This window comes from Panthera pardus, unplaced genomic scaffold, assembly GCF_024362965.1.
Source record: "Panthera pardus isolate Hobbes unplaced genomic scaffold, ASM2436296v1 HiC_scaffold_43, whole genome shotgun sequence".
In the NCBI taxonomy this organism is placed as follows: domain Eukaryota; kingdom Metazoa; phylum Chordata; class Mammalia; order Carnivora; family Felidae; genus Panthera; species Panthera pardus.
Genome location: NW_026526973.1, coordinates 12,501 through 37,500, shown reverse-complemented (window position 1 = coordinate 37,500; position 25,000 = coordinate 12,501). Strand labels below are relative to the sequence as shown.

The window sequence follows — 25,000 nt, the reverse complement described above, 5'->3', positions numbered from 1 at the left end:
CCGGGCGACCCGAGACTTGGGGCTGAGGATCCTGAGACGAGGCGCTTGGCGCCCGGCGCTCGAGGTAGACCAGCACGCCGGGAGCCGGGGACACGCGGGCCTGAGACCGACCAGCACACCGCGGACCGGGGGACCGGGAACCTGGGACTCGAGGCCGACCAGCACGCCGGGGGCCGAGGACCCCCGAGGCTCGGCACTTGAGGTCGACCAGCACACCGCGGACCGGCGACTCCGCGCTCGAGGTCGACCAGCACACCGGGGACCGGGGGACCGCGGCCCCGGGGCTCGGCGCTCGAGGTCGACCAGCACGCTGGGGACCCGCGGACTCGAGGTCGACCAGCACGCGGTGGCACACCGCGGACCGGGGGACCGGGAACCTGGGACTCGAGGTCGACCAGCACACCGGGGGCCGGGAACCCGCGGACCCGAGGTCGACCAGCACGCCGGGGACCGGGGGACCGGGGGACCGGGGGACCGGGGGACCGGGGGACCGCGGCCCCGCGGCCCCGCGGCCCCGGGGCTCGGCGCTCGAGGTCGACCAGCACGCCGGGGGCCGAGGGCCCCGAGGCTCGGCGCCCGAGGTCGACCAGCACGCTGGGGACCCGCGGACTCGAGGTCGACCAGCACACCGCGGACCTGGGGACCTGGGACTCGGGGCCGACCAGCACGCCGGTGGCCGAGGACCCCGAGGCTCGAGGCTCGGCGCTCGAGGTCGAGGTCGACCAGCACACCGGGGACCGGGGCCCCGCGGACCGGCGACCCGGGACCCGGGACCCGGGACCCGGGACCCGGGACCCGGGACCCGGGACCCGGCGCTCGAAGTCGACCAGCACGCCGGGGGCCGGGGGCCGAGGGCCCCGAGGCTCGGCGCTCGAGGTCGACCAGCACGCCGGGGACCCGCGGCCTCGAGGTCGACCAGCACACCGCGGACCGGCGACTCCGCGCTCGAGGTCGACCAGCACACCGGGGACCGCGACCCCGCGGCCCCGGGACCCCGGGGCTCGGTGCTCGAGGTCGACCAGCACGCCGGGGACAGAGGACCCCGAGGCTCGGCGCTCGAGGTCGACCAGCACGCTGGGGACCCGCGGACTCGAGGTCGACCAGCACACCGCGGACCTGGGGACCTGGGACTCGGGGCCGACCAGCACGCCGGTGGCCGAGGACCCCGAGGCTCGAGGCTCGGCGCTCGAGGTCGAGGTCGACCAGCACACCGGGGACCGGGGCCCCGCGGACCGGCGACCCGGGACCCGGGACCCGGGACCCGGGACCCGGGACCCGGGACCCGGGACCCGGCGCTCGAAGTCGACCAGCACGCCGGGGGCCGGGGGCCGAGGGCCCCGAGGCTCGGCGCTCGAGGTCGACCAGCACGCCGGGGACCCGCGGCCTCGAGGTCGACCAGCACACCGCGGACCGGCGACTCCGCGCTCGAGGTCGACCAGCACACCGGGGACCGCGACCCCGCGGCCCCGGGACCCCGGGGCTCGGTGCTCGAGGTCGACCAGCACGCCGGGGACAGAGGACCCCGAGGCTCGGCGCTCGAGGTCGACCAGCACGCCGGGAGCCGGGGGACCCGGTGACCTGGGACTTGAAGTCGGCCGGCACGCTGGGATCTGCGGATCTGAGACCCGAGGTCGACCGGCACACCGCGGACCGGCGACCCGGCGCTCGAGATCGACCGGCACGCCGGGGGCCGGGGACACGATCACCTGAGCCCCGAGTCCCGACCCCTTAGCCCCGGGGCCGACCGGCACACCGGCGACCCGAACCCCGGTTGCCTGAGTGCCCGGGACTCGAGGAGACCCGAGTTCTACCAGCACGGCCAAGCCCCATGACCTGGGGATCCGTTGAGCTGGTCCCCGAGGTTGACCAGCACGCCGGACTTCGCCGCGGCCGTCTACCCCAAAGTTTAGGAAACCAGTGGATCGCTAGCGACTCTGGGCCCGGTGAGGTCGGCCACCCGAGTCCCCGGGTTCGATGACGAGCGTTGACCCGCTGCCCCCCCCCCCCCCCCCCCCCCCCGTGCGACCGCCCTGGCCCACGCCTGTCCTTTCTTCCCGTGATTTTTTTTTTTTTTTTTTTCCTCCCACCTCCACTCCTGTCGCCGCTTCCCCTGATCGGATCGGCCCCGCCTTCGTTTGCATTACTATCCTTGACACCCGTTTCTTTCGTTGTAGCACTGGTGGGGGCTGCGTGACGGCGAGACGACGACCATCCACAAACGGTGTCTGGTGGCAGGAAGGAGGGTCTCGGTTAGGCGTCCATTCGATCCACAAAGCCCTCTTGGTGCGCCCTCCGTTCCATGTCCCCCTCCCCCCACCCCAGCCGGGAAACGCTACTGACCCAGGTGGCTGGGGACGAGGCTGTGCGCCGGCGAGGCAGGTGCTGCGTCCCGGCCGCTCTGCTGCGATCCGCCCGTAGTCGTCACACACGGACTCCCTCACTCCACCACCGTGGTGCCCGGACGCCCCCTGCCTGTTGGTCGCTTTTATACTACCCAAAGAGGTCGACGGGGTGGGCGGTGGGGCTTGAGGAAGCTGTCTGGGAGTACATGGATGGAAATAGGAACAGTTGTAGTTAGAAGGAATGGGAAGGGGTGGGGTGTGTGCGCGGGGGCGGGGGGGGGGGGGGTGTGGGTGGGTGTTTTCACGCGCGCAAGGGAGGGGCGGAGGGGCAGAGAATAGGATCTCAAGGTCATTTTGGAAATACCAACCTGTGTTATTCTCCAAGCACCTTCAACAGAAGTATTTGGTGTAAAAGACGACCACAGAGGGACAACTCAAAACACCACCCCTGCGGCTCAGGGGCCCCCAGACAGACAGGGAGGGTCAGGACCGGTAGGACAGCAGAAGTGCTCCCCCACCCCGACTTAGATTTGAGGCTCTGCCAGACTCAGGCGGTGCTAGTCGCCCACTCTCTTGCCGTCGAGAAGGAATTCCTGTTCTCCTGTGGGGTCATGTAGTTCGGGGAACTTCCCAAGCCGCTCAGCTCACAAGAACACCTACGCCCAGTGTCATGGACTCCCTCCCTCACACTCGCCATCCCCCTCTGAAGCCCAGAAGGGAAAGAACAAGAAAACATCGACTGCCTGCCTGCCCGCCCGCCCGCATTTACTATTCTAGGTGTTGCCTCACCTATTAACACTGGAAACACAACTCGCATGCCAAAATTCCCATCCTTGTAAAAGCGAACAGTTCAGGGGCACCTGGGTGCCTCACTCGGTAAGGTGTCCCAGTCTCGCCTCAGGTCATGATCTCGGGGTTCTTGAATTTCAGCCCCCACATCTGGCTCTGTGCTGACACCTTGGAGCCTGCTTGGTGATCCATTCTCTCCCTCCCTACCCCCTCTCTCTCCCACTCACTCAACTGGAATGAATGCATACGTAATAAGTAAACAAATGTATAGGTGTGTGTACACTTCAGCGGGCTATCTTAGGCTACTACTCACAAAGCTATGGGACCATCACTGTTCATTCCAAACTATTTCCATCACCTCAAAGAGAAAGAAACCCCACGCCCCCCTCTTCCTCACCCCCCCCCCAAGTACCTTAGACACTGACTCTTGGTAGCCCTGCAATGTTTCCAAACATTGGTGCTCCCCAACCTCTCCCCCCCCCCCCCCCCCCCCCCCCCCGGTCAAAGAACTCCCCTAATTCAGGCACTTCCGGGTTGTTCCAACACCTGGAACGGGGGGGGGGGGGGGAGAGGAGGGGAGACTGGTGTGTTGGGAGAGTGCGGGGGGGGGGGGGGGCGGCACGGGACACAGAAGCACTCTGCCCCCCCCCCTTCCCTTTGCCTCTCTTCCATCTGGGGTTTCCTGAGGTGTATCCTTTGACAGGTGTATCCTTTGACGCCATCACTCATCTATGAGAAATGAGAAAAAGAGGACCGAACGTGGCTAGATCGTTTTCGATAGCCCGATACGCATACCCACACGCACGCCGAAAGAAACGAAAATTACAATCCGCTGGAAGGTCAAACAACGGCAGAGTGGTGCAATGAATGACGCTACACTCACACGATACAAGAGAATGCAGCTGTTACAGATTATGTTGGCAGAGAGGTTTTGGTAGCACGGGAATCCGCTTGTGGTGTTCCGATACTTCATGACAAGCGGTGGGAAACCTTCTACGTAGGGTGAGCTCTCTTGTATCCGAAGACACCAAATCATCATTTCAAAGGCTACGGGTGGTGAAATCGCTCTGGCTTGCAACTTCTTACCCCCTATGTTGTTCTCCATGATTGCATTTCAGCTTCCTCCCTTATCCAAGCCAACGACCCTGCCTGGTTTTTATGTACGTATTTCTGTTTTTAAAGAGATAAGTACGACATTGGATCCTAAACGGAGGCAGAGCTTTGGCTACTGGTCTCAGAAACGATGATTGTCTTTATTTGTATGGATCCGCCTAACTTTTGCCTCTCACGCCTTTCCTCTCGCTGCAGAACATCTTAAGATGAAGGGAGCCCGCTCAGGTGGGACCACCGCTTGTGGAAAAAGTCATCGGGGCAAAATAGTGAAAGCAGCGTCGATAAAGAATAGGTTGCGGGTTAGACACATATTCTCGTTTGATCCCCACCCCCCATCGATCAATCACTTACTCCCCTTTGATACCATGTTTTGTTTATTCCTGTATTTGTGGATGGGTTTTCAAAGATTTTACTGTAAGCGCGCGCTACGCCCAGCGTGGGACTCGAACTCGCAACCCACGAGATACAGTGGCACGATCCACCACCTGAGCCCACAAGGTACCCTGATGCCACGTTTTCTTTCTTTGCCTCCCTGCCGGCCTGCCTCTCTGCCTGCCTCCCGGCCGGCCCGCCTGCCTCCCTCCCTCCCTCCCTCCCTGCCGGCCTGCCTCCCTCCCTGCTTGCCGGCCTGCCTGCCTGCCTGCTTGCCGGCCGGCCTGCCTGCCTGCCTGCCTGCCTGCCTGCCTGCCTGCCTGCCGGCCTCCCTCCCTGCTTGCCGGCCTGCCTGCCGGCCTGCCTGCCTGCCAGCCTGCCTCCCTCCCTGCTTGCCGGCCGGCCGGCCGGCCGGCCTGCCTGCCTGCCTGCCTGCCGGCCTGCCTCCCTCCCTCCCTCCCTGCCTGCCTGCCTGCCTGCCTGCCTGCCTGCCTGCCTGCCTCCCTCCCTCCCTCCCTGCTTGCCGGCCTCCCTGCCGGCCTGCCTGCCTGCCGGCCTGCCTCCCTCCCTGCTTGCCGGCCTGCCTGCCTGCCTGCCTGCCGGCCTGCCTGCCGGCCTGCCTGCCTGCCTGCCTGCCTGCCTGCCTGCCTGCCTGCCGGCCTGCCTCCCTCCCTCCCTGCCTGCCTGCCTGCCTGCCTGCCTGCCTGCCTGCCTCCCTCCCTCCCTGCCTGCCGGCCTGCCTCCCTCCCTCCCTGCTTGCCGGCCGGCCTGCCTGCCTGCCTGCCTGCCTGCCAGTCTGCTTGCCTCCCTGTCTCCCTGCCGTCCTGCCTCACCTCCCTCCCTGCCTCTACGTCCAACTGAAACATGAAGTCTGTGAGGTGGGAGCTGTAGCCATCCGGTTCTTCCTATATCCTGATCACAGACCATAGAACGATCTTTGCCATAGATTCGTGTTTTCAATAAATCTCATCTGTTCGATGGCTATCGATAAAGGAAATTGTCAACTTTTAACGGCTGTGGACCCTGCTCCTGGGCTCCCAGGGAAGCTAGGCTTTAACATTTACCAAGCTCCAAATGACCCTGCCAAACCCCAAAGCGTGTGCTCTGTTTCTGTCCTGAGCACACGTTGCATGTCCGCTTCATTTAAATAAACAACAACAACAAAAATGGATCAAAGGGGTGACTTGGCTGGCTGGCTCGCTCAGCTAGGTCAGGGGAGCGGGTGACTCTTCATTGCCGGGCTGTGAGTTTGGGCCTTATGTTGGGTGAGAAGAGGACATAAAAACAAAACCAATCCATCAGTCAGTCAGTCAGTCAGTTGCGAATTAAAAAGGAGCCTTCCAAACATACAGATGAGAAAATGGAAGAAAACCTCCCTGGATCCCCAAAGATTAAAGTCATACAGCTTTGCACATACTGAAAACAGAAAGTAAACCCTGTAAAAATTTTCTGCCGTGTCTTTCGTCATTATACCTCGTAACAACAACAACAACAACGACAACAACAACAACTCCTCCTCCTCCTCCTCCTCCTCCTCCTCCTCCTCCTCCTCCTCTTCCTCCTTCATCCATTCTATTTAAGAATTCCCAACACTGACAACTCTTATAAAGACCATCCAAGCACGGGACACAGAACTGCATTAGACCACATTCTTATGGCTACCTGGCAGACATTAGAACTTCCGGCCTTCGTGGTGACACCCCGAGCTCACTGGTGAGCTCTGCTTCCGAGTGCTCCCGTGAAGCACACCACAAGCTCAGTCCGTGTTCACGGGACCACACTTAACAGATCGGGAACAGAACAGAACACACACCATACGGTGTTCACAGCAGCTGACGGAAGGGCAGGGGAAATACAAGTACCTCACACATCCAACTAACGGGGTTCTCTGAGAACAAAACTCTCTTTACGTCTTCCAACGTCTTCCAACGGGTGTGGCTGTCCTTTGGATGCAGAAAACATTCGCATGTCATTTGCTATCGTTGCTCTCGGCACGCTCTTGCACCGAGGTCAAGGGACTGAGAGATGCATCTCACCAGGTTAAAAAAATCTATCCATCGTGTGCCACCGCCACGGAGTCTCTGCACGCACTCTCTCCTTTTCTCACTCACACTAGCCTTTCGTACTTCGGCACCACTGTCGGTCGAACACGAGGATCAGAAAACACAAGGTTTCAGAACTTCTAACAGCCTTCTGGTTACATAGCACACCCTTGCATTCATAGCATTGATACGACTCCGCGAAATAAAGAGTAGCGGATACAAACGAGACACCCACCGTCAAAGTCACAGCCTGTATGGTGTGAAGACGAATTCAAGAGTGAGAAAGCACGTAGACGGAAATATTCCTTCCTATGGCAGAATATTTACAGCACTGCTTTCAATGAAGTGCTTCTCCCGTAAACATTTGAAATGAGATGAACGGCACAGATTCAATGAAGGCTTCATACTGTACTTGTGCATAGGAAGGGAGACAAGTGTCACAAACTAAAAACGAAAGCAAAAAGACCAAACACTGTGACACCATGATCTCCAAAAAGGAGGTTTTCCCGGGGGTGGGGAAATAATGTGGTGGGGTTCCAATTAAAACAAGGAAAAAAGAATGTACTTCTAATGAATGGTTTCCATAGTGAACACGCACAAAGAATTCACTTGACGAGTCCAGGGATACAATATTACAGGAGAAATCCTTTGATATCCATTGTAGCCTGTGTGTGTGTGTGTGTGTGTGTGTGTGTGTGTGTGTGTGAGAGAGAGAGAGAGAGAGAGAGAGAGAGAGAGAGAGAACGAGAACCAATCAGGCAAACAGCAGTTCGCTTTCAAACACCTGATATTTCAACACTTCATGTAACAAAACTTCTAAAATTCATTTAGCTTTGCCTCTCTTTCTGAAGAAAAATGTCAAAAATAGTGGTGAATATACCCCACGCTGAACGTACTGATTCTGAAAACTCTCAGTATGGATGGGTTTTATAATACACTTAACCATGGGTGGGGTGCCTGGGTGGCTCCGTCAGTTAAGTGTGTGACTGCGGCTCAGGTCATGATCTTACGGTTTGTGGGTTCGAGCCCTGCACCGGGCTCTGTGCGGACAGCCTGGAGCCTGCTTCGGATTCTGTCTCCCTCTCTCTCTGCTCCTTCTCCTTCCCGCTCTGTCTCTCTCGGTCTCTCAAAAATAAATAAATGTTTTAAAAAAAAGAAAGAAAGAAAGAAAGAAAGAAAGAAAGAAAGAAAGAAAGAAAGAAAGAAAGAAAGAAAATGAAAGAGAGAGAGAGAGAGAGAGAAGAGAGAAGAGAAGAAAAAAAGAAATACACTTACCATGTGTTTAGAAAAATTTGAATTCCTACCAGTCTATACCTACCCCGCTGTATAAATTCCCCAGCTGGAAGATTTAGAATCCGTGCTTGAGCCAAAGCCTGCAGGAAAACCGCTGCCTGACTCTGCATTTGATGGGGGTCCCCAACCGATGGCCGCACCTGATTTAGAACCACTATCGGAGTTCTTTCCAGAACCAGGGACCTGAGGAGGTTCCTCAACACATGACACATAGAAGTACCCTACGACCCAGCACTTTCATGACTAGGTACTTAGCCAAAGGATACAGGTCTGCTGTTTCCAAGGGGCACACGCACCCCAGTGTGCATAGCAGCACTATCGGCGGTAGGCAAAGTATGGAAAGGGGCCAAATGTCCATCGATGGATGAATGGATACAGAAGAGGTGGTATCCATCTACAACGGAGCAGTGCTCGGCCACCAGAGGGAATGAAGTCTTGCCATTTGCAAGTACCTGGATGGAACTGGAGGGTGTCATGCAAAGTGACATTCGTCCCTCAGAGAAACACATGTATCACAGGACCTCACCCGTGTGAGGACCTTCACTTCCCAAACAGAGGAACTCTGGGAAGGGAACCCGGGAAGGGAAGGGAAGAAGGGAAGAAGGGAAGAAGGGAAGGGAAGGAAAAATAACATACAAACAGGGAGGGGGACAAAAACGTAAGAGGCTCTTCCCTAAGGGGAACAAACAGAGGGCTCCTGGAGGGGGTTGTGCCAGGGCGGGGGCTGAAAGGGCGAGGGGTATGAAGGACTCTCCTCCTCAAACCACTGTTGCCCTATAGGCTAAGTACCTTGGGGGTACATTGAGAAAAATAAATTCAATGATAATATCAGAGAGGGCGAGGGTGAGGGCGAGGGCTACCTGATCATCTGCAAATGTAACAAAGGGAAAGTCCGGGAACCGTTTGGGAATGAAGCTGTCTACCGCTTCTCAGTCCTGGCAAAAGAACTGCTGCAGCTTATAGGCAGTCACGTCCCTCTGTAAGGCACCCGACAAACGCCTTCCTGCTTCTCAAAAGCTCATCTGGGCTTGGATGAGATTCAGGAAGTTTGCAGTCACACCATCGTTCCTTGATCGCGTGACTTTCACCTGGGTTTCCTATTACGTAAAAGGAACACAGCCAAAACCCTTTGAAGGACTAGTGTGAATATCTTTCCTGTCCTGAACCAGAAGAACCTCTCCAAAGCTCCCAAAATATTCTTTCAGATCCTGTTCGGTTGTTTTCCACGGGAGACCCAACACTCTTAAATCTGACGTACCCTGGATGGCTCTCTTCACTTTCACTGCTGAAGAAGCAGGCACCTGTCTCGTCCCTTTTTCTGTGGCTATCTTTGGGATAAGTTGACGACTATCCGCTACCGGATTTCCCCAGCCAGCATCAGGGATGCGCAGAATGTCTTTGACCAGCCGGACACCTCTCATACGCTGAGACGCTGGATTCCGGTAGTGCAGTCCACGTGCTGCCGACAAACTGGGCTGTCACTGTGGACAGCAGCACTGTCCCGTCGTCTTCCGATGGCATTTCGATGGGCTCGTCATTCTCATCTTTGGTCACCCGAGTACATTCAGACACCTGCTCTTATTTCTCCGCTAGGCCGCTGCTAGGAAGCCTGACAGGGAACCCGAAGCGGCGAGGGATCCAGGAGCAGCCCAGCTACCGCTTCGCTCCCACGAAATGGCCGCCTTGTAACTCTTTACGGAAGAGGAAAAAACACCACCGTGACCGCCACCATTTAATAACCTTGCTCTAAGTGTGGAGAAAGCAACCACCCATCCCCAAAAGGAAACTTCGGCAGGCTACACGTATAGGACATATGGAGCCTATACTTGCAAGTGCTTACTTACATGGGAACATGGAAAGGTCACCTGAGTCCCTGATGGCCCAGATGGGGTTCTTTGGAGGTGTCTGAATGAGTTTCCTTGTGTGCTCCCTTAGGGAAAGCTGGCCGTGAGACGACGCAGCCAGAAACTAGGAAGCCCTTTGGTTCCATCAGCGAAGCCCCGGCTTTTGGGGAGGAAGGGACGCTCACGGAGATATCCCGGGCCACATTTGGTTTGTGGGTTGCTGCAGCTTTTGGCTTCTTTGCACCAAATTGGCTGTGTTCTCATTGGAAATGGAAAACACCTGCACGATGGGATCCATCCACGGTAATGCTCTCGTGCGATTGGATTTGTTTTTATAAAAGGGGGAGATTTGACCATTGGGTCTTTCGCGTCCTCTCCACAAATAGGAGTGAAACAGAGGCTGATGTTGGTTTGCATCTTGTTTGTGGATCTATGGCCACAGGTGTTATCCATGTGAGATGTTTTCTCTACCTCTGGATGCTATTGCTCACACCAATTTGTAACCGAGCTCCGTTACTGTGTTTCAAGGCAAGCTCTTGTGAACATTGGGCATTCTAACACTCAGGAGGATCAGAACAAACCCAAATGTGTTTCACATTCACGTGAACGGGGTATGGGTGTGGGGTGTGTGTGTGTGTGTGTGAAATTCTCTACATTCAGAGTTTTATGTTACTCCATAAGAAAGTTGCCTCACGGGAAGGGACACAATTGATGGCCCAGAGAGAGGAGAGATAAAAATTGAACACACCTGCCCTCCCCGCTACACCCACACCCACACACCCTTTCCCAATAGTCAGAAGAATGAGGAAGAGGAGGAAGAGGAGGAAGGCAGACAGATGCCAGTGATCCTAAACCCGCCCCTCCTCCTCCCCGAGCACAAGCGTCAAGATGGGTGCCCACCCCACGGCCTGCTCCTCCTTCACCTCTTCCACAGGGGGCTGAAAAGCAACCAGAGACAAAGCCACTTTTGCAGGAGGCAAAGACAGGAGACAGAGATGGAAGAAGAAGTAGGAGGTGGACGCGCGGACGCGGAGTTGGAGGCGCAAAAGAAAAAGATGAAAGAAACACAAAAAGGTGAGTCCAAAACTTTAAATCTGCCTGGGGCCTGGCCGGCGGCTCCCTGGCCGCCTCCCCCTCCCCCTGTTTCTGCATCAGTTGGTGTGGCTCCAGTGATCTCCTAGGCCATCCCCAGTGGTGGGGCCTCCCGTGTGAGCCTGATGGTGGGGAAACAGATCGTTTGACTTTTTAGTGGACACGGGTGTGACGTCTTGGGTACTAAGGGCCATGGAAGGGTGATTGCTTACTTAAAATGGACATATTTTCGGAGCCGTCGATATCAAATACAATGCAGATAGTTAGGTTTTATTCTTTGTGGTGGTGGTTGTAAAATGGCTTGAATTTGGTGCTCTCTGCATGACAAGCCTTTGGGGTGGGCAGCTCCGGTCATGGCCTTGCTTCCGTCCCAATACTGACCCTGTAATTGTGGTCCTCAAAATATACATCTCTGTGACCTTTACAAACAACATAACACGTTTTCTCCCTCGTTTTACAACAGGTATCAAAAACAAAATCAAAAAAACTTTACAAACACTTACGCCCTTCCTTGTTCCACTCAGACACGCACTCTAGGGTTCAGGCCCGAGGCAGGGGCCTAATCAGCTTTCATGTGACTTCAATTTATGACTTCACCGGTACCCGTTGCAGTTTGTCAGCAAAAAGTACTTCAAACGATGGTCGATTTTGTCTCTCGCATACAGTGTTCGTGGGTGAATGTTGACAGGAGATAGGTTAAATACACAAAAATGTTTACTCGTAAACCTTTAAATTTTTTCCTTGTACCATTTATTTTTGAGAGAGAGAGAGAGAGAGAGAGAGAGAGAGAGAATGAGAGAATGAGAGAATGAGAATGAATGTCAGCGAGGGAGGGGCAGAGACAGAGGGAGACACAGAATCCGAAGCAGGCTCCAGGCTCTGAGAGGTCAGCACAGAGCCCCACGCGGAGCTCGAACTCACGAGCTGTGAGATTGTGACCTGAGCCGAAGTCGGACGCTTAACCGACTGAGCCGCCCAGGAGTCCCTATTTGTAAACTTTTAAAATGGCTTCCCAAATCTTTCATGACCTGTAACTTCAAAGCTTTGCTAAGTTAAGTGGTAAATTAGGTTCAGTTCTTCAGACATCTGAGTCTTTTCCACAGAAGATAAAATACTAAATTGTGAATTACTAAACCTACGGCGTTTTCTTTTCTTTGTTTGTTTTTTTGTTTTTTGTTTTGCTGTGTGTGTGTGTGTGTGTGTGTGTGTGTGTGTGTGTGTGTGTGTTTGGTCTTTGGCTTTATTCAGAAAAACAGTAAAGATACTTGGGTCTGTTAGTAAACATGTTTCATCGTTTGTTGTTTTTTTTTTTCCTTGAAGATTTGTTTTCCAGCCTATTTCTTTATTTTTAGGAGAGAGAGAGAGAGAGAGAGAGAGAGAGAGAGAGAGAGAAAGACACACACACACACACACACACACACACACACACACACACACACACACAGAATGAGTCGGTGGGAGGGGCAGAGGATCCGAAGCGGGCTCTGTGCTGACAGCACAGACAGCCCAATGCATGGCTCAAACTCACGAACCGAACCGTGGGATCATGACCTGAGCCGAAGTTGGATGCTTAACTGACAAAGCCACCCAGGCGCCCGTTTCATGACTTGCTAAAAATTGTACAGTAAAAGAAAAAAGAAACAAAACCAAACACCACAACGTGTTTCTGAAAATGATGAGATACATTCGTACATTTGACAGTGTAAAGAAATCTGGTGTGTGGGGGGCCTGGGTGGCTCAGTCGGTTAAGCGTCTGATTTCACCTACGGTCATGGTTCATGGATTTGAGCCCTGAGCTGGGTTCTGCACTGACAGTGCAGAGCTCCCCCTCTCCCCCTCTCCCCCTCTCCCCCTCTCCCCCTCTCCCCCTCTCCCCCTCTCCCCCTCTCCCTTTCCTCCCAGCTCTCAAAATAAAGGAATTAACTTAAGAGGAAAAAAAGAACTCCATAAAAAAAAATAAATAAAAAGAAGGCAGGCAGGCGGAAAAGAAGAGAGAAAAAACACAAAATACTATATGGTCAATCGCTATTCTTGCTGTGCTTATGTCAATACTGAAGCCATGTCTGTTAACACTGGACTTATTTTACAAACAAATAAGTTTTCATTGGGCTATCTTTGACAGGAATGGAGGGGTCTCGATAGAAAAAGATTGTATTTCAATAGCTCTTTTGTGGATGTTAACTTCTAGTTCTGGTTAATTAATTTTCTTTGACTGTTTGTTGTTTGCCTTTAAAACTGGGCTGGATCCTGAATCCTGGTTTCCTCGAATATCTGACTATGACTCTTCAAACTCAGGCTTCCAATCCTCTCCCATCCTCTTATCTTACCATCCTGAAGAACTCAAATGGCCCTTTTCCCTGAAGCCCTGCAAAGGAAAGCTGGACAACTGGAGATAAACTTCAGAGAAATTGCCACAGTTGTAGACAATCTGTGTGCCTGTTGCTCTATGGGCCATTCAGAACGAGACATTTGCTGCTGTTGTGTTTTTGTTGTTTTTAAAGTAGGCTTCACCACGCCCAGTGTGGAGCCCAACTGGGGCCTTGAGCTCACGACCCTGGGATTGAGACCTGAGTGGAGATCCAGACTTGAATACTGAACCTGAACCCACTGAGCCACTCAGAATCCCCCAAAATGAGACATTTGAACTACATGCCAGAAAAATCGGTCAGATTGCCCCCTGCCTGCTCCCACTCCAGCTGAGGATGCTTCGAGCCTGGCATCTAGACACCTTCTCACTGACCGCACTTGGGACTTAGACACTGGGTTTATAAGTTGTTCCACCCATTAACCCGTGGTGTTCTTTTCTTTCTGTAGAAGTACCTCTTATTAGTTATCTTGATTGCTTGCTGAACGAGGAGGCAGAGTCAAAGCTAGTTCACAAACACTTGCTGCAACTGTATTAGCTCCTCTTTAGAAATAAGAACCCATATTTTATTTGTATTTTTATAAGTTTCTTAATATTTATTTTTGAGAGGGGGTGGGGGGAGAGAGACCCATAATCTGTAGCTGGCTCCAGGCTCTGAGCTGTCTGCACAGAGTCGGATGCGGGGCTCGAAATCACGAACGGCGAGATCCTGACCGGAGCCAGAGTCCAATGCTTAACCCACGGAGCCACCCAGGTGCCCCAGCAACAAAAGCCCACATAAACAGGGGCACCTGGATGGCTCAGTCGGTAGAGCGTGTAGCTCTCGATCTTGGGGTTGTAAGTTCGAGCCCAACGTTGGGTGTAAAGGTTACTTAATAAGATTTAAAAAAAAAAACATACAAATAAAATCAGACAGCAATTCACTTGGGTACAGTAAGAGGCCCTTGACCACCACAACCTTCCCCCCCGTGCCCTCCCCCCACAAGGTGGTTATAACATTGGGTTTGACTATACTGTTACTATTCCTTAGAATACACTTGGGGAGAAATCTCAGGATATGATGCAGTACCAAACTATGCAGAAAAATACCCAAGATCTCAGATAGGAATTATCTCTGATTCCCCCCCCCCTCCCCACCCCCAATTAGCACAAGGGAGCAAAAGTTGTGACCTGCACCCTGTCAAATCCTTCCCTTCCAAAGCCCCTGCCACACCCTAATTCGGCTTGAAATAGTTTCAGAAGGTGGACCTCCATCCCTGTTCCATAGAAGTGGAATGAGGGATTGACAATGGAAACTTATAAAGGGGAAGAAAACTTAACACCTCTGACTCCATGTTGCTTCGATTCCCTTCACAACTTCTGTGTAGCCCTGCACCTAGGCCTGTGACAGGTGAGATTTACAGAAACTGTTCTCACCGGGGGAGATAAACGGATAGCCCTAGCCCGAGCCATCACCCATCATCGTCCCCGTTCCTTACCATTGGGAAATGATCCAAACTCCAGAGGCTGGGGGTGAGTGTGGGGGGCGGGGAGTGGGGAGTGGGCAATTGAAACTGTGCCACGGAGGGTTAAGGAGTCTGACGCTCGCTCTCTCTCGCAGAGAACCTAAATCTTGTTCTTCAGGGAACTATTTGCCCCTAATCAGCTATTGTGTCTTTTCAGGTCCCACAAACAAACTCTAGCTGTCTCTGAAGAAGCCTGGACTCAAGGTCCACCGATATGCTTGCAGCCTATAAGCCAGCACAGCCCTGAGAGAAAGAGCCTAAGTCCCCATCCAGGTTATACCAGCTCTCGGGGCATACCCACAGCCCCTTCTCCGTGTCCTAAGGTAACCTCCTGACATCAGGGACTAAATTTTGCCTCCTTCTCATGTTAAGTCTCCGCCCCTAAGCAAACCTGGGAATATGCATGACAGGTATGTTTCCTCAATGTGGGTGCTCCATCTTTCCTCATCAATAATCACAGATGTGCCTTCCCTTTTATCAACAGGTATGTAAAGGATTCTTGGGATTTCATTCTTTTGTCAATTCAAGTGTATTCCAATGTTGCACTGGCTCCTTCAAATTGTCCTTGTTGAAAGTGTGTTGCTGTCCCTGTCTCTCTGTTAAAAATGCTTTGCCAAATACAAAGGCAGGCCATCTGAGCCAAGCACATGAACTATGTCTGCTGGTCAATGGAACTTACAGAGAACATACGTCACTTTTGAGTTTCCCACCATTTATGTTACAATAAGTTCACCCCAACGAGGAACCCTAGGTGGTTCAAAGACATATATGTGTGTTTACACACACACACACACACACTCAGTCTCATACCTAGCAAGGAGGGACACACCCAGGGCAGACAAGACAGTCACCTGGCACTGAGGGACATAAAAACATCAGGTTGATCGTCCGTGATTTCTGAGGAAAGATTATCGATCAAGACGGGGAAATGATAAAGGAAATTCTAAACTTTTTATGTTGGTGCTCTCCCAGGGAAGCTATACATTTAATATTTACCGAGGTCAAAGGGACTCCAGAAAACCTCAAAGCATGAGCTCTTTTTCTGTCCTGAGCACAGATTTAATGTCTGGTTTGTTAAAAAAAAAAAAAAAATTTTTTTTTTTTCTTAAACATAACTAACTAAAAAAGGGGGCTTCCAAAGGCGGCTTATAAAGATAAGGGAAACAAAAGAAAACAATACAAAAACCTTCCTGGTCGCCATAAGATTGAAGTCATACAGCCTTGCACATACTAAAAACAGAAGATAAAGTCTGTAACTTTCTGGAATGTGTTCTTTCTCCTCATGATGATTCCTAACATCTGCGGCCAACCCCCCCCCCCCCCCCCGCCCCCGTGCCCTGTTTTTCCTTTTTTTTTTTTTTGGTAAGCTGTATGTATGCCCAATGTGAGGCCTTCCCCAGATGACTGACTGCTTTGTGAAGATTGCGTATCCCCGTCAGCCCTCCTAACTTGGGCTCCAATGAAACTCTTTTCCTTCCTCTTTAAAATTGTTTTTAAAAAGGCTCGTTCATTTTGCATCGACATAGGGTAAATGCTATAAAAGGTACGCAAGACATAGTGAGGGGACAAACTGGGAAAGGTGGACAGCGTTTAAAAGATGCTTTTAAATGCTACACTTCTTCCTGCCTTTCCTTCACAGGTAGGACAGCACCTACACCTACTGTCGTTGGCAATGGTCATCGGCCTGGAGAGGAAGAAACCATTCCATAGTTTTCCACACGGCGGATGAGAAGGCCCTCTCGGACCAAATCCAGGAACTCCCTTACTGTGAGCCAAGGACCGGTGTTTTGTCGTTTTCCTTTCAGTTGTGGTTAGAAGTAGACATCACCTACAATTGAGATTTTTCACCATATATAAGCGTAGAGTTCAGTGGTATTAGGTGCAACATTCACATCCTCCTCGTTGCGTTCTCTCTTTCCATTCCATTTGTTGTAGTGTTTTAAGATTTATGTTTTTGATGTTTATTTATTGGTTTATGGGGGAGGTATGGGGGGGTAGGGAGGGAACCCCAAGCAGGCTCTGCACTGTCCGTGTGAGAACCCAATGCAGGGCTTGGTCTCACGAACCCTGAGATATGACGTGAGTCAAAATCTAGCAAGCGTGGGATGCTTCACCCACTGAGCCACCCAAGCACCCCACCGATTCCATTTGTTTTAAAGACATAAACGTTGCAAACTTTTTTTTTTTTTTTCAACTTTTATTTATTTTTGAGATAGAGAAAGAGCATGAATGGGGGAGGGTCAGAGAGAGGGAGACACAGATTCTGAAGCAGGCTCCAGGCTCTGAGCTGTCAGCACAGAGCTCGACATGGGGCTTGAACTCACGGACCGTGAGATCATGACCTGAGCCCAAGTCGGACACTTATCCGACCGAGCCACCCAGGCGCCCCACAACCTTTTTTTTTTTTTTTTTTTTAAGTTTGTTCATCCATTCCTTCATTCCTTCATTCATTTTTCACATTCTCTTCACTCGATGTGGGACTTGAAGTCACAACCCTGACAGAGATCAAGAGTCCAAGAGTCGCATGCTCTTCTGAGTGAGCCAGCCAGGAGCCCCTTCCATTCCATGTTTTGAAACAACCCCAGGATCCTGACTCAGACTCCCAATTTGACTGATGAGAGCCCCGCCCACGCCCTCTAGGCCATCTGTGGGGCTGTTTCATGTGTGTCCATCTTTCTTCCTCCTTTTAGTGGCACGTCAAAGGTTGCATGTGAAACAGCCAGTGCCTGTGGAATGAAACTGTACTCAGTTTCCCTTTGGAAGCAGGTGGGAGAGGGAGGAGAGGTCAATGGCTAATCAATAGAGTGTTAGTGTTGCTTTACAGGAGTGTGCCCGCTGGGACCATCGCCCGGGGTCACAATTGTCCCCTGTCAGGCCTCCCCCACCCTCTATCCCTTATTGCCCCATGCCTGTGTTTGGCCTCTGAACCCTAAGACACCACCATCACGTGTTTCATGCCACCCTCTGACTCTGACTCGGCAGGCCACGCCACGCCACACCATGCCGCTCGCTCGCTCGCTCGCTCGCTCGCTCAACTCCCTACCCTTCCACGTACCTGCACCCCCACCCCTGGAAGGCATTATAGTAAGATTTCATCCTCCACATCCATGATTCTCAAATGGTTTATTGAGGTTTCCTGGGTTAGGAAAAGGAGGGGACTCTCTTTGCTCCAGAGAAGGCAAGTTCTTCAGACATCATCTTCTCCCCTCCCCCCTTTCTCTCCCCCACCCCTTCTTTCTTTCCCTCCCCCCCTTCCCTCCCCCCCCCCTTTCCTCCCTTTCCTCCCTTTCCTCCCTTTCCTCCCAGTAGTTCAGAAACTGCAGCCTAAGGGTTGGGGGAGTTGAAGAAAGCCATTCAATGCAGAGAAGCCCCAGGCTCAGACTTTAACAGAAAGCTTTCTGCATTTGAACAAAGGGGTTGAATGAGGCCCATTGGAATGAATCGCCCTGAACCTCCCTTCCACTGCCACTCCCATCCCCGCCCCCCACCCCTCCCCCACCCTCACCCCCACTCCCACCCCCACGAGTCCTCCAGTGGTTTGGGGAACTGAAGGCTGCGGGTGGGCAGGGGGTGGGGGCGCATGCATCCTAAGCGGCAAAGTAGGCCCCTGGTCCACAGGAAAAATACAAACTCTATGTACCGAAATCTGTTGCGTCTGTATACGCCGATAATGACACCGCAGAAAGACAAATTAGAAAAGAAAAGAAAAAACAAACCCCAAACAACCCAATCCCGCTTACAATTGTACCAAACATGATAATAAAGAACACGAAAAGAAATAAAGGAACAAAGACACATCCGGCCACGAGCGAGCGGGTCTCCCTGTACGTCAGCTACTTTAGAGAGTCCCTCTCCTAGAGGCCCCTTCAGCTCAACAGCGGGCTGCACAGGTGTCCCTGTCTCTAGCCCGATTCATCTTGGTGCGAGCACCCTAAGTGGCCAAGGAGGCCCCCGGTCCACGGGAAAAATCATGCCTGGGTACAGCGGAGTTGTGTATCCCGGGCAAAGCGGTCAAGGGGTTGGCGAGATGTGTGTGGAGGAGAGGAGGTATCTGTTCCGGGGCCGCCCTCCCGGGTACCGCTCTGGCTGAGAAGAGGGCAGTGGGGCGCGGCCTGGACCCGGACGACAGTTGCTGCCTGCTGCTGGGCTGAGGGCTGAGGGTAGTGGGGCAATGCCCACGCTGGCTCCTGCGACGCAGTTCGTCCTGGGCACCTTCTGTGGTTTCTGTCGAGGTGCCGGTTGCCGTGATGACCGAGGCTAAACTCCCCTCTCCGCCTGGTTGTTCAGACGCCCGATCCTCCCGTGTTCTCGGTACGTGGACTGACCCGCACCCTCCCATCCCACCAGACCCCTTGTGCCAATATTTCCTGTTTCAGAGTTCTTTCGCCTTGTCCGGAAAGTAAACAAACCACACTCACAGATATCGACCCCTCGAAAGAACAAAGAGACGTCCAGGCACGAGCGAGCGGGTCGCCCTGTGCCTCGGTGTACTTTAGAGACTCGGTCTCTTACAGACACCTGAAGCTCAACGATGGGCTGCGGCGTCCCTCCCTCTCTCTGGCCCAGTTCCATCCCGGGACGAGTCCCACAGTCTCTTTGCGCGACGACACCACCGCTCGCTCACGTGAGCCGGAGGCAACGTGCTAATGGACCGGAGGGTGGCACTGTAGATTCAAAGTGACCTACGCACCAAAGCGTCCGTCAACGTGGTGTCCGGAAACCTTGGACGTTGCCGTGCCCTGGATGAAATCGTCGCTCTGGAGACTCGGGCACGTGTCGCCCGTCTTCTCTACGTTCTTCCTACCTTTAGTCTCCCTGTGTGTGTTTGCCCGACATCTTGCCTGATGGTTCACGGAGGAATGAGACACCCATCCGGCAAGAGCTGATGCTCTGCTCACCACGGCACGTGACTGACGGAAAAGAATACGCACGGGCCCGCACTCATCTTACCCTTCGTTCTCCACCGTGCCAGAAAAACGTGTGGCCTGCCTTCCTCCTGTCCAAAGCCAAACTGGAAAGGAAGACTTAGATGTAAAGGAAACATTAGAGAAGCTTTCAAAAAGCAGCAGCAAGCAAGCAAGCAAAGTAAACCACCCACCCCTACCCTCCTGCCCAGCAGGTGCAAGAAGCATGCACGGAGCACTCTCCTCCTTTTCTCCCTGGAAGGGCCCCCCCCCCCCCCCCCCCGTCTTTCCTATGCCACCAGGGGAGTGACATTCTTATCCTCAAGGACAGGGGGAGAAGTGGAGAGAATTCTAGAGGAGAACAGATCTTGGTTGGTTGGTTGGTTTTAAAATCCTCATCATCCTTTAGCCTCCCCACGTAGTTCAGTTAGTCGTCCACCGTCGCTTCTCCTTGTTCAACCCAATATACAAGCGTTTAGGTTTGGCCACTTCTCAGGGTCTTGGTTTCCTCAGGAGGGGCTCTACCTGTCACGTGAAACTTGTAGGAAATCAATTTGTTGGCTCCTTGTACGGTTAACCTGTCTCGTGTCAGTGTCACCCTCAGGGTCACCTGCAAACCCTAAGAGGGTGGAGGCATAGGGTGTGTCTCGGTGACACCTTCCTTTTCCCTGCGGGGGCCCACCCCCCCCCCCACCCCCCCCACCCCCCCTTTGGACTGTAGGGTCCTCTGGGAACCGGGACTTTTTTTTTTTTAATTTTTTTTTTTTTTTTAACGTTTATTTATTTTTGAGACAGAGAGAGACAGAGCATGAATGGGGGAGGGTCAGAGAGAGGGAGACACAGACTTGAAACAGGCTCCGGGCTCTGAGCTGTCAGCACAGGGGCCCGATGCGGGGCTCGAACTCACGGACCGCGAGATCGTGACCTGAGCCGAAGTCGGCGCTCAACCGACTGAGCCACCCAGGCGCCCCATGGGACATTTTTTAGTGAGTGGCTATTAACTCCTTCCGTTCTCCATCCCCCCCCCCCCCCCCCCCCCCCCCGCCGCCACCGCCGCCCGTAGTGGTGTTTATTGAGGACAGTAATGGTGAAAGCCATATTCTTGTCGCTTGCCACGCGGTGCACTTGCACCCATGTTCCCCGTACCTGTTTGTGGTCTTTGGACTTCGTCGTGGCCCCGTGCGGCGAAGGACTTTGCTTAAGCTTTATCCGTGGTCGTTTGTTTATCCATCACCCCCTTTCTGTCCCCCCCCCCCCCCCGCAGCTTGGTTTGTTATGTTTCCGAGAGAGACGCTCCCCCGCTTGACCCAATAGAATAAAAACGGCTCGTCCGTCCGTTGTTGTTCTGGGAGTACTCTCTCGCGTGGTTTCGGTTTGACCGTCCGTCTCTCCCTCCCTCCCTCCCTCCCTTCCTGCCCGCCGAAATGTGTCTAAGTCCTCCCGGGAGCGCGGGCGCGCCGCCTGGGCCGCTCTGGGCCGCCCGTGCCCGGCCTGCCCGGTGTGTGCGGGGAATTTTCCGCGCACGTCCGCCTCGGCCGGCCGGGGAGTCGAGTGGCCGGTCTGCCCCCCCCCCCCCCCCCCCCCCCGCCTTTTCAGCGGCAGCCGCCCCGATGCATTTTTCTTTCTTTTTTTTTTTTTTTAAATTTTTTTTAACGTTTATTTATTTTTGAGACAGAGAGAGACAGAGCATGAACAGGGGAGGGTCACAGAGAGGGGGACACAGAATCTGAAACAGGCTCCAGGCTCTGAGCTGTCAGCAAAGAGCCCGACGCGGGGCTCGAACCCACGCACCGCGAGATCATGACCTGAGCTGAAGTCGGCCGCTCAACCGACTGAGCCACCCAGGCGCCCCCCGATGCATTTTTCGAGTGTCCCTTGGGCTGCCGGGGTCGCGCCGTGCCGGCCGGCCGGGAGCTCCCGAGGCGGACGCCCTCCGCCGGCCTGGGACCGAGAGGCGGCATCCGGAGTGGGCCGGGACGAGATCGGGCGGCCGGGCCGCCGGCTGTGCGCCCTCTCGGCCCCGAGATCGCGAGCTGTCCCCGCTGACGTTTCGGTCGGTTGTCGGGCGCCACCTGGCGGCCGCTTTTATATAGCGTTTCCCCTCCGGAGCGTCGGCGACGTCGGCAAGGGATGCGATTCGGCCGCGGTCCCCGGGGCGGAGTTCCAGAAGGCCGGCGACGTTGGCGTGATCGTCCCGCTGTCGTCGGGGCGCCGGCGGCTGGTGCACTTGCCGGAGATTGAACCTCCGGGTATATGGGGGAGTAGCGGCGGCGCTCCCTGGGAGCGAGCCGGGGTGGGGGGCTGCCCGGACGGGTCGACCAGCACCCGCCGGTGCTTTCCTCCCCTCCCACCGCCCCCCCGACCGCGGGGACCGTCCGGGGCCGCCACCCGGAGACTGTGGCCCCGTGGGTCGCTTGTCGGTCCTTCCCTGCCAGGCGTCTTTTGTCTTCCCTCCCGCTTCGCGGTCGGGCCGGGCCGGGCCGGGCCGGGCCGGTGAGGACCGTCCTGAGCCTTGAGGGGAAGCCCGCGGAGGGCGCGATGGGCCCGGGCGGGGGCACGCGTGGTGCTCCCGGTCGTTGGACCCGATTTTCTCCCCAGATTTTCCGAGGCCCGCTGCGGAGTTGGGGACCGGGCCGCGAGGGGAAGCCCGTATAGGGCGCCAACGCCGGCGCGCCCGCGATCCCCGTTGAGGTCCTGTCGTCGGGGGCGCCTCCGCGCAATTCAGACCCCCCCCAAAACAGTCCCAGCCGGGGGTCGGGGACTGGCATGGGGCCGGTCTTGCGAGGTCCGGGGAGGCTTCCGCAGGCGACAGCGCGGAGTGTTTTATTTTTCTAAGTCCCGACCCGGAGACGACCCGTGGACGGGCGAACGTGTAACGGGGCAGGGCCTACCCGGCCATCCTCCCCCCCCATCCCGCGATTCCCCGGTCGGTCGGTCGGTCGGTCGGTCGGTCGGTCCCGGGGTCGACCAGATGGCCCCCGGGGACTTCCGGGGGGGGTGGGGTTGCTTGGCGGTGATGGGAAGATGCTTGGGGCCCGTGGCCGGGCCAGGGTCCCAGAAGGTCCCAGTGACCTGTGGCTCGGCCCCGCCTGCCAACGCGGTTATTTTTGTCTCCTGAAAGAGGTACTTTTTGCTGCCAGGTAGGTGCTGACACGTTCTGATGTGGCGGTTGTCATCCTGTAAGAGAGACTTGGGCCTCGTCGCCGCTGGCTGGCGTGGCTCCGGGCTTGGCGGTGACGCCGAGCCGAGCCCGACTCCGCCCTTTGCCCGCCTGCTTGCTCGAGCCGTCTGCCTGGGCCTGCGCGCCGGCTCTCGTGCATCCAGGTGTGGTTCAGGCTGTGGCGCCACCTCCGGTCTCTGGCACCCGAGGGCGGCGTGGGGAGGCGGCGTGGGTCTTCTACCCCGTGCGCTCCCCGCTGCGGGCACCCGGCCGTGGCCGTGACAAACCCACCCTCGCAAGGCTCCGTGCCGCGTGTCAGGCGTTCCCTTTTCCCCTTGTGGGTTGTCCGGCTGCCTGTTCCCTGGGAGAGGTGGGGGAGGGGTGCTGGCGAGGCTGAAGCAGGTCCTCCTCTGGTCGCTGTCCTCGCCGGGCGTTTCCCCAGCCCCCTCCTCACCCCAGGACTGCCTCGTGTGGCGGTAACCGATCGATGTGGTGATGTCGCGCTCTCCCGGGCCGGGCCTAAGCCGTGTCAGACGAGGGACGGACACTCCTGGTGAGTGGGACCGCTCTTCTCGTTCTGCCTGCGGGCCCCATGCTCCTCCTTCCCGCCTGTGGGCGGCGCGGGGGGTTGCGGAGGGGTGCGGACTCCGGCCCGACCCCGGCCTCCCGTCGCTGCGGGACCGGGGTCGGCTGACGCAGCGGACACTCTCGCTGGCCTCTCTTGGCTGTGTTGTGGTGGGCGGCCTCCCTGTGGTGGGGGGGCTGCACCCGACGCCACGCTGCTCGCCGCCTGGGCGTGCTGAGCGCGTGGCGCCTGGCCCTCCGTGGTGCCCCTGGAGCGCTCCAGGTCGTCTCAGGTGCCTGAAGCCGAGTGGTGGCGCCGTTCCCTGTTCCCAGCGGACCCCCCTTTGGGTCGCCGCCGTTGGCGGAGTTGCCCGAGGTGGGCGGGTGGCAGAATCGGTGAAGGGAGGCACACCCGTTCCCCCCGCTGCGGGGAGCGGGCGCCTTGTCGTCCCCGCCCCGCCACGGGCCGCTGTTGCCCGGAGGGGTGCGGGGGGCTGACTTGGTGGGGCGAGTTGAGCGATCGTGGCGGGCCGAGCCGGCGCCGTGGCGCTTGGCCGAAACTCCCTCTGAGCGAGGACTGTCGGTTTCTTGCCCAGCGCGTTGCTGCCGGTGTTTTGCCTCGGTTTTTCTCGGGCCTCACCCGGAGGCGCGGCGCTCCTTCCGGGCGGCGACACGAGCAACCGCGCGTGGGGAAGGCAGGTGGCCCTCGTTGTGGGCCCTGACCGCGAATGCTCAGGAATGCCCTGTGTCACTCCGTTGCCGTGGACCTTTCTCCCCCGCCCCGGGCCCTGGTGGCCCCGGGAAGAAACGCCTTTTATCTGGCGGGTCCCGATGGGGGGGACGAATTGGGTGGGGGGCGGCGCGCCCTTGGTGAGAAAGCCTTCTCTAGCGATCCGAGAGGGTGCCTTGGGGTACCGGAACCCCCCAGTCGCTGCACCTCCTGTGCGCGTAGTGGCCACCTGTGTCAGGGTGACTGCATGCCCTTGTGCGTGTTAGGCGGAGCCTTCTCTCCCGCGCGAGAGGAGGTCTGTCGGCCCCGCGGTGGGGCCGAGCGCCGCTCTTCGCCTACCGCGGCCTGCGCCTCCCCCCTCTGAGTCGGGGGAGGGTCCCGCCAGGCCTGGCCGGTGTCCGGTGCCGTGGCCCGTGTGCCTCGGGCGTGTGGTGTGCGAGCGCGCGCGCACGCGCGCGGCGTCCCCCCGCCTCTCCCGTGGCGGTGTGTGTCCCGAGGGGCTTGGGGCGCCCCTGCGCGCCCCGCCCCCCCTTGCGCCGCGCGAGCGGCGGCTGTCTCCCGCCCGCCTCCCGTTCCGGGCTTTGCCGCTGGCGGGTGGCGCGCGGGCGCGGGTCGGGGCCGCGCCTGGCTTTGGGAGGCGCTTCCCTGGGGCGTGGCTCCGGGATGGACCGAACGGATGGAGGTTGGAGACGGGCTCCCGCGGCGGGGGTCCCGTGGGTCCGGACCCCAGCGCCGTGCGTTGTGGGGGGGGGCCTGGCTCGTGGGGAGGCTCGCTAAGGGTGCTGAGGCCGGCTGGCGCCGCGGGCGTCGCGGGACCGCCCTCGTGCTGGTGGCGGTGGGATCCCGTGCATGTTTACCCGGTGGCCCGGCTCGCGTCTCCGTTGG

General features: G+C 56.2%; 1 pseudogene; it reads right to left on the bottom strand.

The window, feature by feature from the left end:
* Positions 1–8,652: 8,652 nt before the first annotated feature.
* LOC128774833 (TAR DNA-binding protein 43-like) lies at positions 8,653–10,093 on the bottom strand (annotated as a pseudogene).
* Positions 10,094–25,000: the final 14,907 nt, after the last annotated feature.